This window comes from Galeopterus variegatus, unplaced genomic scaffold (genome assembly GCF_000696425.1).
Source record: "Galeopterus variegatus unplaced genomic scaffold, G_variegatus-3.0.2 Scaffold387, whole genome shotgun sequence".
In the NCBI taxonomy this organism is placed as follows: domain Eukaryota; kingdom Metazoa; phylum Chordata; class Mammalia; order Dermoptera; family Cynocephalidae; genus Galeopterus; species Galeopterus variegatus.
The window spans coordinates 541,942-558,340 of record NW_007726498.1 but is presented as its reverse complement, the minus strand read 5'-3'; positions in this window follow the sequence as shown (position 1 = coordinate 558,340).

Here is a 16,399-nt window from a genome sequence, read left to right as displayed (position 1 = left end):
CACCATCCTGTCCACCCCCACCCCCATCAAGTCCTTTCCTGGATTCTGGTCCATATGGCACCACAGTCACCTGTGCCTCCCCATCATAACTCCTCTCAATTGTGTTATAATTGCTCATCTCTTTTCCTTGCTAGCTGTGGACTTTTGGAAGGCAGGGTCTTGATCAGATTCGTTTCTGGCCCTAGCACATGGCACAGGGCCAGGCACAGAGTGACACTCATTATTTCACCAAATAAGTAAAGGAATGAAGATTACATTAGTTTTTTCCTTTCCCCAGAAACATCTTCGTAAAGTGCAAAGCTCTAACTAATATAAATTATTATGAGCAGAACCACATATAAGTTTGGCTGTCATATATGCTCAGGTTAAAAGTAGCCTAAGCAAGAAAGATTTCCTTTCATGTAAAAGTCTGGAGATGGACAGACAGGACTGGTCGGTTAGTGCACAGTTTTTTAAGGGGCCTCAGTTCCTTTCCTTTTGCTGCTCTCCCACCTTCCATCTCATTGTCTAACACGGCTGCTCAAACTCTAGCCGTTGCCTGTATATTGCAGTGTACATTTCCTAGAAATGCACATAACAGTTCCGCTAATATCCTGTTGCTCAGAACTTAGTCATGTCGTCCTATCTAGCTACAAAGAAAGATGGAAAATGCCATCATCGATTTGGGTAGCCTTGTGCCTTGTCCAGAATCTGAAATCTTTTTACTCGTGGGGAGAGAAGAATGGATGCTGGGGGATACTAGGAGTCCCAGCCATGCCACAGTTTACAGTCTAAATGGCACCCCATTCTCTTATTATCTTTACGCAGTAGCCCTGTGTGGTCTGTAGTGATAAGGAGCATTCTACCCACGTTACATTTGAAGCAACTGAGGAGGGTCAGCTAGCTTCCCCAGGTCTCAGGTGGGTTTAAGGCAGGACTGCGATGATGGAAAATGCTGGAGACTGGACTCCTTCCTCATAACTCTCTCAGCAAGCATCAGTGGCCCCTCGCTGTGTGTGCAACAGGAACTGGGGACTCGGAGAGAATCCAGACTTAATCTCTTTCGAGGACCTCATGGTCTGATTCGGGTGGTGTCTGATGCTTAACAACCTCTCAGACTATCGAGTAATAAATAATGTGAAGGTCGTGAGCACAGGTGTCTCTCCGAGCCCAGAGGACAGGTAACTAACCCTTCCAGGTGTGCAAGGTACAGTTTTAGCATCTTCAGACACTAGTGTTCCATCTGGGACAGGAGATGGGACTGGAGAATTTGGGCTGAGTTCAAGACTGTAAGAAGGACATTGATGTTCATATTTGATGTGGTATGGTAGCATGGCTAATACTACACACTTTGAAATCAGAAAACTTTTGTTTTCTTCTAATGGAAGGTGAGTTATGATCCCCACTTTTCATGTAAGAAAACTGAGGCTCAGAGAGTTCCAGACACTTGTCTGAGGTCAGACAGCAGGCGAGTGGCACAGTAAGACTTGAACATGGATCTCCTGACTTCCAGGCTGGATCTCCACACGTTGTTCGGTGGCTTTCCAGGTGCTCCCACTGCCCCGGCTCCTGGCTGGTGCCCACTGCCTGCCAGGCTAGACCGGGCCCATCACCTGGACGTTATTCTGCAGCTAGAAGCCTCATTGTCCATGAGAAGCTGTGAGAATAATGTTCTGTTAACAGGAAAGAGGAAATCTCACTGGGGGAGAGACTTTTTCCTTGTAAGGCTTGCAAAGCTTGCTCTGTTAGATTCCATTGCATGAAGCCAAGACCCTGAGCTCTGGTTAAACTGTGATGTTGGTAAGTCCTTTTCCTTCCCTGCAGGAATTATCTTGGGAAGTTTATTCACTTCTGCAGGACTCCTGGCTACCCTGTATCCCGATGTGGCAAATATCATGGGGAAATAGCACCTTTGCAGCATGCAGCAAATGGAGGTGGACTGTTTCTCAGATTTAAGGAAAACCATTTAGCATATCCTGGGATGACTTTCCAGCCAGTTACTGACTCCAGTCAGGCACTGAAAGTAAATCATCAATCAATCAATCATCAACTAGTTTTTAATCCTCAGCATTCACCAGGCTTTTACTGTCTATCCAACCTTGTGTTTGGCTTGTGATTAGGGAAAATTAGGTGGGGACTGGACCCATCCCCTTAAGAAAATTTAGCAGGAGAGCTTAGAGTTAGGAGCAGAGAAAAGAATAAGGAATTTGAAGTAAGACAGACATAGGTTTGAATTACAACACCTCAGCTGATTAACTGTGTGATACTAGACAAATGACTTCATCTCTTTAGGCTCAATGTCTCAAAAGCTGTCTTCTCCTTGTGAATATTAAAGAATATAAAACACTTTGTCCACTACAGGGTCCCTGGGAAGTGCTCTGTTGGTGGTAACTGTCAGGGGCAGGATGAATGCACATACAGCTATTTAAAATGACATGGGAACTCAGAGAAGGGAGAGGTTCATATGTGAATTATTATTTTTCATTTTAATTGACATGTAACAATTGTACATATTTAGAGGGTACAGCATGATATTTCCATACCTGTAAACAATCAAATGATCAAATCAGGGTAATTAGCATATCCATCACCTCAAACGTTTATTATTTCTCTGTGTTGGGGACATTCAAATCCTTCTTCTAGCTATTTGAAAATACAAAATAAATTATTGTTAACTATAGTTACCCTACAGTGCTAGAATACTAGCACTAGTCCTCCTACCTTGCTGTAATTTTGTAGTCATTAACTAACCTCTCCCTATCCCTTCTCCCCGCTACCCTTCCCAGCCTCTAGTTAGCACTATTCTACTCCCTGCTTCTGTGAGGTCAATTTACTTAGCTTCCACATACAAGTGAGAACATGCAGTATTTATCTTTCTGTGCCTGGCTTATTTCACTAAACATAGTGTCCTCCAGGTTCATCCATGTGAATTATAAGGCCTTGGCTTAGAGAGCAGCTAATTCAGACCCTGTGGATCTGAGGCGGTGGAAAGGTTGCCCTTTTCGGAATGTGCACTACAAGAGACAGCCACAAGGGGGAGGAATAGGGCACATTTTAGCATCTTCCCTCCCACTGTCACTCTGGGCAAAGAGATGCACAACCCCATGTGGCTGTCCTTTCTTCACTCCCTTCCACCCATTTCATGCTGTATGTGAAGCTAAACTCCCACAAACAATATTTGCAGATGGCCGAGGGGCCAAATGGGCTTTTCATTTTGCAGCAAGATGTCAAACTTCTCTGAGACATTTCTGGCATGTAGGAGCCAGTGTGTCAAAAAAAAATCTCTGGGCCGGCCCAGTGGCACACTGGAGAGTGCCCCCACTTGGGAGCGCGGCGGCGCTCCCGCCGAGGGTTCAGATCCCATGTGGAGACCGGTTCCCGCTCACTGGCTGAGCGCGGTGCAGACGCAACACTGAGGGTTGCGATCCCGTTGCCAGTCCCCGGGGTACGGGTGTGGGCGTGACACCAAGGGTTGCGATCCCGTTACCGGTCAGTAAAAAAAAAAGACAAAAAGGAAAAAAAAAAAAATCTCTGGCCCCAGCTGACTCAACCTCTGCTCTCAACTTTGTTGTGAATTTTTTCAAGTTCTCTGTGTAACTTTCCCAGTCTCTCTCTCTCTCTCTGAAAATATGCAAATATCGACAACTCTGAAACTTTTGGAAACTTCCTCTGGAACTCTGCGACTATCTCAAATATTGTGACACTCCCTGAAATGATATGACTTTCTGTAAGTCTCTGAAATTCTAAATCTCTGTGTTGATGTCTTTCTCTGATTTTCTGTATTCTTTGAAGCCACACATTCTCTCTGAATTGCAGGGACTGTCAGTCCATCTGTCCACCGTGGCTCATTGTCACTTAACAAATGGATGTTGAGTAAAGAAAGGTGCTGTTTGTAACTTCCTCCTCAATCACTAGTGCACCCTTCTTAGGAATTTGCTCACCTCCTAGCTCTGGGCTACATCTTTCTTGGTTCAGACGAACGGGAGATCAGGTCCTTCCCTCAAGTTCCAGCTGGAATTGGATACAGAGAAAGGAGCCAGGCATTTGGAGTCAGTCAGACCTAGGTTGGATTCTCCACTCCTCATCTGACAGAGCAAGGTCCTTCCCTCAAGTTCCAGCTGGAATTGGATACAGAGAAAGGAGCCAGGCATTTGGAGTCAGTCAGACCTAGGTTGGATTCTCCACTCCTCATCTCATTACCTGTGTGACCTTGGGCAAATTGCATCTTGCAGGTCCTTCCCTCAAGTTCCAGCTGGAATTGGATACAGAGAAAGGAGCCAGGCATTTGGAATCAGTCAGACCTAGGTTGGATTCTCCACTCCTCATCTCATTACCTGTGTGACCTTGGGCAAATTGCATCTCCCCCCTGCAAGTCTCTCTTTTTAATCTGGTGAAAATAATAGCAGAGGCTATGGGATTTCATGAGCATTGGGGGTGATGGTTCATGTGGAATAGCTGTGTGGTTATGATTAGGAAGAAGTCGCCAAACGTGAAACACCCAGGTGAATACCCAGGACTATCATGATTTTCAGTGGGATAGGAGTTCTGAGCATGGAGAGATCTGTGCATTTGCTTCATAATTCCTTGACATGGAGAGGCAGTAACTCAGAAACTCCACGGCATTTAAGAAGTTGCTTTGCATAAGCCCACAACATTCCCTCCTCTGCAGATTTCTGTGGGACTGTGGATCTCCAAGAATTAGATTCTTACTTTGAATGTGCAATATCAAGAGTTGAGCACAAGGTGGAGCCATGGGGCAGGCTTCATCATCTTCCACTGTTTACAGAGACTAGGAGTAAAAGCATTGGTGGCATTTCCAGACATTATGTGCGACCCCATCTGCCTGCAGTGTTTAGCATTAGATGGGGGCTGGTTAGACAGCTGTAAGTCTGAACTTTCTTTGGACAGTACGTTGCTGTACTTAGCTTTTAGACCAGGGTGGTTCAATAGAACTTTCTGCAGTAATGGAAATGTTCTAGACCTGTGCTGTCCAGAGTGGTAGCAACTGACCCTATGTGGTTATTGAGAATTTTAAATTTAACTGCTATTGTGGAACACAATTTTTAATTTAATTTAATTTAATGTTAATTTTAAATATAAATAACCATATGCATGTAATGGGTTCTAAATTGGGCAGCACAAAATTATAGAAAACTTTAGTTGTTTTTTTTTTTTTTTTCTAGTAATAAATAAACAGTCTCCATCCCAGACCCTTTTTGAGGCTGGGCTTCTAGAGGTGAATTAGGTTGTCTCCCGAGGAGCTCACAGTGGAGCAGGAATGGGAAGTCAGGGGAGGGGATAAGCAAAGATAAATTTATAAGCACTATAATACAAGTGAGTGTAAGAGATATAAATAATACTGGTAGTCATCTTCATTTATGGGTGCTAACCAGGTGCAAAGCACTTTATAATGTGATAGGTAATCCTCATGGCAGTCCTATGAGATTTTGCAGATGAGGAAACCGAGGCTCTGAGTGGCCAAGTAGTTTGTTATTTGTGGCAGATAATTTAGATGCCAATCTAGGTGAGCCTGTCACTCTAAAATCTTTATATGATGCTGATGGGAAGTTTAAAGGAGGGATACCTCACATCGAGTGGGGATATTATAAAATACTTTCTAAAGAAGGTTGGATTTGAGCTGGGTGGGAAGAATAAGTAGGGTTTTGTTTGAAAAGGAGAGAAGAGAGGGTCCAAGCTGAGGGATAGTATAAGCCAATGTATAAGAAATGCCAGGGGCATGTTCAACACATTAACACTTTAATTAACCAAATGTTGTGCAGCCGCACTCTTCTCCCTCGTAACAGGTTTGTTTGGGTCCAAGAAGAAGGGATTGGTCCCTGACGAGATGAAGGCTGTACTTGTAGGAAAATAGAAAGGGTGTGGTCCATGGAACAGTATCGCCTCAAACCACTGGTCTGGGAGAGAGAATAGAGCATCCCCATAGGAGCTGGAGGGCTGCGAAGCCCAGGGAGGAGGGGCAAGAGGGAATAGGGCTCCCTTCAAGGCAGATAAATGAATGGGGTGCAAGCACACACGCATGTGCACTTACGTGTCAAAGGAGACTCACAGCTTATGAAAGGACCCACTGTGCATACTTGGAGGGAGAAATGGGGAGGGACAGGAGCCAGTGGGTCTCATTAAGATCAAGTCATGGTAGACTCTCTGCTTTGCCTGTATTTTTAGGATTAATGAATCAACAGATCTAAGAGAATGTAGTAGTTCTTAGGCACCAATTAAGTGGTGGGCCCAGCAGACAAAGTTTTTTGTATTGGTGTTTCAAAAAGGCATTTTCCAAAATCTCTTGGGGAAATAGAGAGAGATGTGCATTTGATGAACTTGTAGTATTTGTGCTGCCATGGCAACCTGGAGGCAGGTCTCCAGTAACGTCATCATTTGGCTCTTTTCTTGCCCATGTTCTTGACAAGAGTATCGCGTACACCAAATAAAGACTTTGGCTAAAGGGTTATCAGATTTGGTAAAGAGAACTAGTTTATTATTCCGAAACTCAAAAGCCAAGAAATTATCTACTGTAATTGATTTGACTCTATCAAGATTACATTTAATTACAAAAACTGTCAAGGTTACCACTTAGCCTCAGGAAAACCAAATTTGAAAAGGAAGGAATGTGTGATTTGGTAACGTCAGTCTCTCAGATAATATGTTTAGCTCTAGTTATGGGGATACTGTGGTGAATAAACCACTATTCTCTAGGGTCTGACATTCCTCATATCAAATGTCTTTAGAGCCAGGTGGAATGACTTTCACACTTGCTGTTTAAATGGGGACTACAAACACTACAGTGACTCACAGTATGAAGAGTGGAGGCCTGGATGTCATAAACCCGGTGACAGCTGCCTTTTCTGCCAGAAAAAGATAATGTTTCTTTAAAAAATTTGTTCGGAATATTTAAGTTAAAAAAGTTAACACTGTGTATGGGGTGGTGAGGGGCTGTTGTGTGTCATCCCCTCCCCCACAAAAGACAGATCTCTGCTTAGAAAGCCAGGATTTGTTTATCAGGCTTCAGCTCAGAGAGAATAAGAAGAAAGGAGAGAAGGGGATCTCCCCAGAGCCGCTCTAGACAGGGGCAAAATGTGGATAGAAGAACAGTGGCTGCTTGAGGGTGGGACCAAGTCTTCCTGTTCTGCCCTGCTGCAGCGTGTGGCAGGGACAGAGCAGGCCACAAGGAGGTTTGTTAATTGGCTTAAGGGGGTGCAGCTTCACCGACCTGGCCTTTCGTCCCTTCTCCCGTCCTTTCTCCATAATAAAGCCAGAGACCTTTTCAAATGTATTTTTGTGTATGTCACTCCCAAATCCTACATGCTACTTAAAACCACCTTCCAGTGGTTTCCCAGGAATTTTAGAATAGAGCTAAAACTCCTGAACACAGTTTACTAGTTTCTTCATGGTCTGCCCCTGCGGCCTCATTTTGCCACAAACCTCCTTCCTTTTTGCTCTCTATGCTCCACTCACCGTGATCTGTCATCTCCTGGCAGTGCCCTGTGTTCCTTCACACTGCAGGGCCTTTGCACATGCTTCTGCCTCTGTCCAGTGAGCTCTTCTGTACCACCCCCATGCCTTGTGCTCTCATGGATTCACATTCTTCCCAGAAGCTCCAGAGGAGCAGGGAGTGGCCTGATTTTGCTCATTATATTATATTGCCTCAGCACAGTGCCAGATACACAATAAATATCCAGTTACTGAAAGAATGACTGAATTTTCTTTCTAGAGTGCAAGACCCTCATGCTGTCCATCAGATTTCGATTCTAGGAACGTATGTACTATCTGTTTTCCATTGCTTTTGGGGGTAAAACCTTTACTTGAATCATGACTGGAAAGGATTTTGGATTGGCAAAAAGCCAATGAGTGGGGGTGGGGTGGGGGCAGGTGGGAAGGTTTTGGAGGGTGGAGCAAGTAGAGGAGGTAGAAATTTTTCCAGGCTGTCCTTGGGAGCCACCTGTTTTGCCGGTGGCATGTTCTTCCCTGCCAGCCTTCCCAGGTTCCAGGAATTTAATCTTGATGAATGGATGATAAATAGAGAACACAGCCACACATAGAGCCCTAAAGGGCCTGGGACTCCAGTAGCTTGAGGAGCAGGATTCTGATCAAACCTGTGCCTGTGCTGGGGGGCAGGGAGGGTGGTGATTCTCTACCCTCTTAGTGTCTCTGGCTGGACCTAAGAATTAAACTGACATAAGGCAGATTAACAGGAGAACAGCATACACATTTATTAAATTTTCACATGTACATAGGGGCTTCACAAGAAAATAAAAACCTGAAGAAGTGACCAGAGCAGAAAGCTTTTAGACATTTTAGACAAAGAAACAACACATTTGTGAAGAAATGAGAAGACAAAGGCATTTGGGCTGGGGGCGGTAAATTGTGGGGAAGTCACTAGGAGATACATGATGGGGCAGGGGGTAAAATTTCCAGAAGATAAAGGTTATTTTAGTAACTTTGTTTGTACAGATCCATTTCAGCATTGATTCCAGTCTCTGATGATAAGGGTGTCTTTTACTTCCCAGCACAGGGAGGGCACCTTTTTTGTAAGAAATTTTGTGCCTGTTCTTAGGCAGAAACATGAAGGGCTGGGAGCCCTTCCTGCACCTGCTGTTTCTCAAACACCTTCAGCTCAAAATACCCAATATGCCAAAGCAGCATATTTGGGGGTGGCATATCCTTAGCTCCTTCACCTGAGCGAAATGACAACCTACAGAGCAGGAGGAAATTTTTGCTAACTATTCATCTGACAAGGGATTAATATCCATAACATACAAGGAACTCAAACAATTATATAGTAAAAAACAAATAACCCAATTTAAAAATGGGAAAAGGAGTTTCATAGACATTTTTCAAAGGAAGACATACAAATGGCCAACAAATACATGAAAAATGTTCAACATCACTAGTCATCAGGGAAATGCAAATTAAAATTACATTGAGATATCACCTCACCCCAGTTAGACTGGCTATAATCAAAAAGACAGTGAATAACAAATGCTGGCAAGGGTGTGGAGAGAAGGGAACACTCCTACACTGTTGGTGGGACTGTAAATTAGTACAACCACTATGGAAAACAGTACGGAGGTTTCTAAAACAACTACAGATATATCTTCCATATGATCCAGCAATCCCTCTTCTGGGTATATACCCAGAGGAATAGAAATCATCATGTTGAAGGGAAACATGCACTCCCATGTTCATTGCAGCTCTGTTTACAATAGCCAAAATGTGGAACCAACCTAATTGTCCATCGATGGATGCTTGGATAAGGAAACTGTGGTACATATACACCATGAAATGCTATTCTACCATAAAAAAGAATGAAATTCTCCCATTTGCAACAACATGGATGAACCTGAAGAAACTTACATTGAGTGAAATAAGCAAAGCACAGAGGGATAAATACTGCATGTGCTCACTCATAAGTGGGAGCTAAGAGAAAAAGAAGGAAGGAAAGACCACAGTAGTGCATTGGACTTGCAGAGGGAGAGAACATTCTATGGGCTACAAAGTGGAGGGGGGGAGGGGGAAAGGGGGAGGGAGATTGGGTTATAATTGGGTAGAGGACATGGGGTACAAATGCAATTTGTGGTAATGGGTATACAGCCAGTATGAATCTGGCCCCCACATCATGGGCTCGAGGGATGACAATCAACTTTGTATCTCAAATATATATAACCAATAAAAAATTAAATAAAAACACAAATAAAAATAAATTATGGGACACAAATACATTGTATACCTATAAATCTGTTGAAATCATTTCATTGAAGACTAACAATATAGAAAATGTTTATAATATATTGTAGAATATAAAAAAGGATAATAAAACTATAATGTTTATCACTCATTCTAAAAGTGGTCCCCATATCAATAGTATAAGCCCTACCTGGGAACTTGTTAGAAATGCAAATTCTTAGGCTCCACCTAGATTTACTGAATCAGAAACTCTGGAGAGTTTCCTAGTGGTTTGTGCTTTAACAAGCAAGCAAGCAAGTTGTTCATGTTTAGCGTATACACAATACTGGATGAAAATATACCAAAATATTAATAGTAATTTTCTCTGGGAGGTGTGTGTAAGTTTGTTTCAGTATAAGTTAATATTACGATAAATTATTCCACTTTTTAGATGTTTTTGTGGATTCCTTGGCTTATGTGATATCAATAAATCTCAAAGAATAGAGCAGCAATTCTTGATGAATCATCAGCATTATTTATCAAGTCCAAGCAAGATTAAGGTATTTGTGGTTTATGAGAGTAGGTAATTTTTCCATTTAAGAATTTTTTCTTTTGGAATAATTATACGTTCACTGGAAATTGTGAAAATAGAACCAAAAGCAATTGACTTTAGTATATTAACCATATCCTAGAACTTGGCTATAACTATTTATCAGTTCCAGGGGAGTTTGTTTGGAGATTCTCTGGAATTTTGTATAGAGAATCCTGTCATTTATTTCTTCCTTTCTAATCTGTATACCTTTGATTTCCTTCTCTTATCTATTCCACTATCTAGAGCTTCCAGTACAATGTTGAATAGGAGGGGTGCGAGGGGACATCCTTGTCTTGTTCCCGACATTAGGGGAAAGCATCCAATTTCTGGACAGTATAATGTTCGTAATGGTTTTTCGTTTTTTGTTGATAGATTTTCTTTTCTTTGTCCTATTTTTGTGCATCTTTTACCACTATACATATATTATAAACCCTGCAATACATTGTTGCTTATATTTTTGCTTTCAGCTGATAATTGTTTTTTAAATAATGTAACAAACAAAAAATAAGAGTATTTTATATTTACTGAATATTTACCATTTTCATCACTTTTTAATTCCATTTTGTTGATCTGTGTTTCTATTTGGTATTATTTTCCTTTTTCTTAAGAAGTTTCCATGGTATTTCTATAACATTTCTGGTAATGAAGTCTACTGGTGACAAATTCTCTCACCTCTTTTATGCCTGTTTTACCTCACCTTTGTTTTTGAAATGAATTATTTTTTATTGTGATATAATTCGTATTCCCTAAAAGTCACCCATTTAAAGTGTACAATTTAGTGGTTTTTGGTATAGTCCCGAAATTGCACAGCCATCACCATTCTAATTCCAGAACATTTTTATCATCCCCAGAAGAAACCGAGTATTTTTTAAGCAGTCACTATCCTTCTCCCCACTCCCTCCTGCCCCTGGAACCACTAGTTGACTTTTTGTCTCTATGGATTTGCCTGTTGTAGACATTGCATATAAATGGAGTCACACAACATGTGGCTTTCATTGAGGAAATCATTCGTTTTTATGGCTGAATAATATTCCTTTGTATGGCTATACCAAATTTTATTTATCATCATGTTTATTTTTGAAGGATTTTTTTTATCTGGGCATATAATTCTGGTTGATAGCTTCTTAAAGATGGTGTACTGCCTTGATTAGTTACCAGGCAGAAGTCTGCATTCATTCTGATCTCTCTCATCTGTATGTNTCTTAAAGATGGTGTTCTGCCTTGATTAGTTACCAGGCAGAAGTCTGCATTCATTCTGATCTCTCTCATCTGTATGTAATATCTTTCCCAAGTGATTGATTTTATTTTGTGGTCCCAGCGAATAATCGATGCCAAAATATTTTCAAGTTTTGATCTTCAGAAAATTATTATCTCCTAATTATTTCAGTCCTATTGCATTGAGGCTTACCATTCTACTTATGTGTTAGGCTTCGATTTAGATATTTTCTAAATGAGAAATAATGTCTAAGTTGCTACCTCTGCCTTTATCTTGGCCCTGGAACAGAACAGTCAGATGGGTTATGAGGTTGATAAGGAAAAAAGAGGCAAGGCTAATCTTTCCAGGATCAGCCTGTTGGGGAACTTAGTAAGGCAGGGACATAGGCAGCAGATGATGTATAGAATGAGGTGCTTAGGAGAGGCCTGGAGGTAATTGAGCTTCTTGCTTAATTTCTTGGGCCCTAGAATCAGTTATTAGTGTCATATCCCGGGTCTAACATTTATTAGCTATAGTCTTGGACTATATAGTTGTTCAGATGATGTATAGAATGAGGTGCTTAGGAGAGGCCTGGAGGTAATTGAGCTTCTTGCTTAATTTCTTGGGCCCTAGAATCAATTATTAGTGTCATATCCCGGGTCTAACATTTATTAGCTATAGTCTTGGACTATATAGTTGTTTAACCTTTTAAACCTAATTTCTCATCTGTGAAATGGAATATATGTGGTACCTAACCTCTAAGATTAAATTAGATAATGCATTTAAAATATTTAGCATAGGCCTTTGGATGTAAGTTTTACAAACCAAAAGTTCGTTGTTGCCAAGTTGTTTTTGACTGAGTTTTGAGGAATGTATTCCTTCTATTGAGGGAAGCTAGCATGTTTTATTTTGTTTGGTTTTTTAAAAGACTAAATCCTGGAATTCTTTCCACGAAGATATACAGATTGAGTAGGTTGAGATGTGTCTTGTTTCTGACTTTTCAGCCAGTCTGCCATTCATTTTGGATATCTCCATTAGTTGTCTGTTATTTGGGGTACACATTCAAGTTACCAATGAAATCATGACTATATCAACTGGAGAGAAAATTGACCAATTTCAATGAATTGACTCATCAGAACAGTTTTCCTTCTTATAAGGAGTGATGAGGACATTGAGAGGGAGACAAGATGGTATAAAGAAAAGAGCCCTGAGTTGTGATTTAGGAGATCTGGGTTTTAGAATTGGCTTGTGATCATATATTGTCACAGGAGTCATGCATCAGGTACTTTTCATCCCTGAACCACTTATAACAGCAGAGGTGTGTTCAGAAACAGGTATGAAATCGTGCACTGTTTTGAATTCTTAATCATTGTGAAAGAAGAGTGGATTGGTTTTGAAGGTGAAATCTAAGCTATTTCTAAATCTCTCTGATGATGAATCAAGTTAAACAAAGGCTGGTTCCCTTCTAGAATGATCAAATACTAGGTCAGTGAATTCCAGAGAATCCTGGTAGATCTAATCAGTCTTTTGGAACACCCAACATGTCGAGATAATACCAAACACAGCTGGGAATAAAACCAAGCTGTGTCTGAGTTTCCTTCATTTTATTTTTAAAATATTGAATGTCTCTATGTGAGGCATCTTGCTTGTCTGTGAAGAGCAATGGGAGTAAAATCTGCTCTCATGGAGAATGCCAACTCGTGTGTAAGACAGAATTTTAAAATAAACATGTAAATTAAAATGAAATTATAAACTACATTGCATGTTATGAAATAAAGGTTGGCAATATTACGAGAACAAATAACAGGGATCTCTGATCTGGATTTGCTAAAAGCGTCCTTTCCCTTCTGTACCCTCCACACAACAGTTACTTTCTATCATGTCCCCTCATTTTACTTTTTTCATCAGTATCTACATGTATCTTCCTTTCATCGGTTTAACTTTTGGTCCTCATTCTTTGTACCCTTGAAGATTGAGAATATAATTATCACTGGGATAAGGGCCTTATTTGTTTCATTTATTACTCTTTCACAAGACTCTAGAACTGCATTCTCCAGTACAGTAGCCACCAGCCACCTGTGCTTTTGTGGCCAGTGCTACTGGGGAAAATCTAAGTGTGTTTTGAACAACTGAGGCATGTGAATCTACGTTCTAAACTAAATTTTATGAAATCTAGCTCGAGATCAAGCATTTTTAATATAAATTTAGCATCAAAATTGAGGTGTGCCAAAGTATAAAATACACCCTAAATTCTGAAGTATTTTGTACAAAAAAAAATCTCTTTGATAATTTTATACTGATTACATGATAAAATGGTACTGTTTTATGTATATTAGGTTAAATAAAGTATTACTAAAATTAATTTATTTAGTTAAAAATTTTTTAATGTGGCTTCTAGAAAATTAAAAATTACATATGAATTTATAGTTATATTTATTTTATTTTATTAGAAGATATTTTTAAATTTATATATTGTAAAATTCATTATCTGTGGTATACAGTTCTGTATGTTTTCACAAATGCAGAGAGTTGTGTATTCATCACCATGATCATGATATAGAACAATTTCTTCAGCTCCCCAAATTCCCTCCCTCTTTTGTAGTCAACCCCTTCCCCACCCCTGGACACCACCGATCTGTTCTCCATTCATATAGTTTTGCTTTATTTAGATGCTATATAAATGGAATCATACAGGTTTTTGTGTAAACATAAAGTTTTGATTTCTCTTAGGTAAATGCCTAGAAGTGGAGTTGCTGAATCAGTTGGTAAAGAAATGTTTAACTTTATAAAAACAGCCAAAGCATTTTCTGAAGTGGCTGAAGTACCATTTAGTATTCCCATGATAAGTGTGTGACAGTATCAGTTGCTCCTCATCCTCGTCAGCTCTTGGTATTGTCAGTTTTTGTTTTTAAGAAATATTGCAGCCATTCTAATAGGTTTGAGTGGTATCTCATTATGCCTTTAATTTGCATTTTTCTAATGACTAATGATGTTGAGCATCATTTCGTGTGCTTGTTTCCCATCTGTATATCTTTGTAAAGTGTATATTCAAAACCTTTGGCTATTCTAAAAACTTGGGTGGCTTGATTTCTCTTTCTTTTTGGATTTTAAGAATTCATTATTTATTATGAATATAATTCCTTGGTGATATATATGTTTTGCAAACATTTTTTCCAAGTCTTTTACTTGCTTTTCATTCTCTTTACAGTGTCTTTGGTAGAGCAATAGCTTTAAATTGTGATAAAGTACAATTTACCAATAAAAAAACTATAGACTCTGCTTTGGGGATCATAGCTAAAAAACTCTTTTACTAACCTAAATTCATGAAGATTTTCTCTTGTTCCTTCTTTTGGTTACTTTACAGTTCTACATTTTACATTTGGGTCTATGATCCATTTTGTGTTAATTTTTGTATATGGTCTGAGCTTGAGGCTTTTGTTTTGTTTTGTTTTGAATCTAGTTATGGTTCTGCTGGGTACGGTTTTTATGACTCAATTTCAAACTTGGTTTTAGAGTGAGGAGTTGGAAATTTGATTCTTTAAATAAAGTATATACATATATATTAATACATATATATATTATAATATATACATATACATTATACATATATACATTATAATATATACATATATATTTAATACTAATCACTGTGTTTTGACCCAGTCTTGAGACTCTGAAAAAAAAGACAAAACAAAACATATGCTGGTGAGGCAGAAAATATAAGATGCTTCTTGATAAAGAGGAAAATGCCCCTTCTCTCTACTGATCAAAGGAGCCCTGTGGTAACCAGATCTCTGGCTTGTTTTATTCTTCCTGACCTGTCTTTGTCCTTATTTATAACCAGCCTCAGACCCAAACCCAAGTCTGTGCCCTGGTTCCTGCTGTTGGTTCTTCCTATGGTGACCCTTTCCCTACCTAGACATGGATTCTTTTCACTGTTCTCAAATTCTTTTCTTACCCTGCTTCTCTGCTGTCATCTCTCACCTTCCGGTACACCCATTCTTAAGCATTGCAGGATCAGCCCACTGTTTTCAGAAGTACTACCTCCTTCATGACGCCAAGCTCTCTAGAACTTGAGAGTATGTTCTTCCATGGGTCTGTCTCAATTCATTTGCCCCACCCAGGGAATATGTCTTCTCATTAATTCTCAGTCCTTCAATGCTTTCCTGGTAGGCCTGGTGTGTTGTGATTTCAAGTGGAAATTTTACTTGGAGTTTCCTGTGAAAAAACAAACTATGATTTGGTTGCCAGGTTGTTCTATTACAAAATCACATTCTTAAAACTCTTGTTTGCAGCTGCTGTACCAAGCCTGTAATTCACAATCACTTATTATTCATCAGGAATGCACAGAGGATTCATACCAGGTGGGCAGTTTTTATTATTGTTTTTATTTCTACTTGCAGGTAAGGAAAATGATAATCAGAGAATATTAATGAAATTGCCTAACGATACAGGATGAGAATTGTTTGGTGTTCAAAAATTTAGTTTATTTTAGCATTAAGTCATATGACAGCACAGATTCCATCAAGTTTGCTACTCACAGTGGCTGAGTGGAAGACTGTGTTCAGGATGGGAGTAAAAAACCTTGGACTTAGATGGTTCTTAATCAGCCATCCCCATAAATCTCTACTTGACCCAGAATCTCTTATTGGATTCTGAGTATATTCCCAATTTAGTCCTTTCTTTGCTTCTAGCCCCAGGAACTCAGGGACAGACTTAGTTTACATCAACACATGGTGTGCCTAAAGCTTTCTCTATCCTGCCCCTGCCGCCAAGGTTTGGGCATTGCAGGAGCACCAAGGCAGCCTGTCAGTGAAGTTCCAGCCACTGATGGCAAGTCAGCTGGCTTTCGGTAGATGCCCATGACTTCATCCTGTGGATTCATGAGTGCACTCCACATCAGAGTCTGCCCAAGCCTGGAGAACAGGTGCCACAGTGTACTGGTCACAACTGTC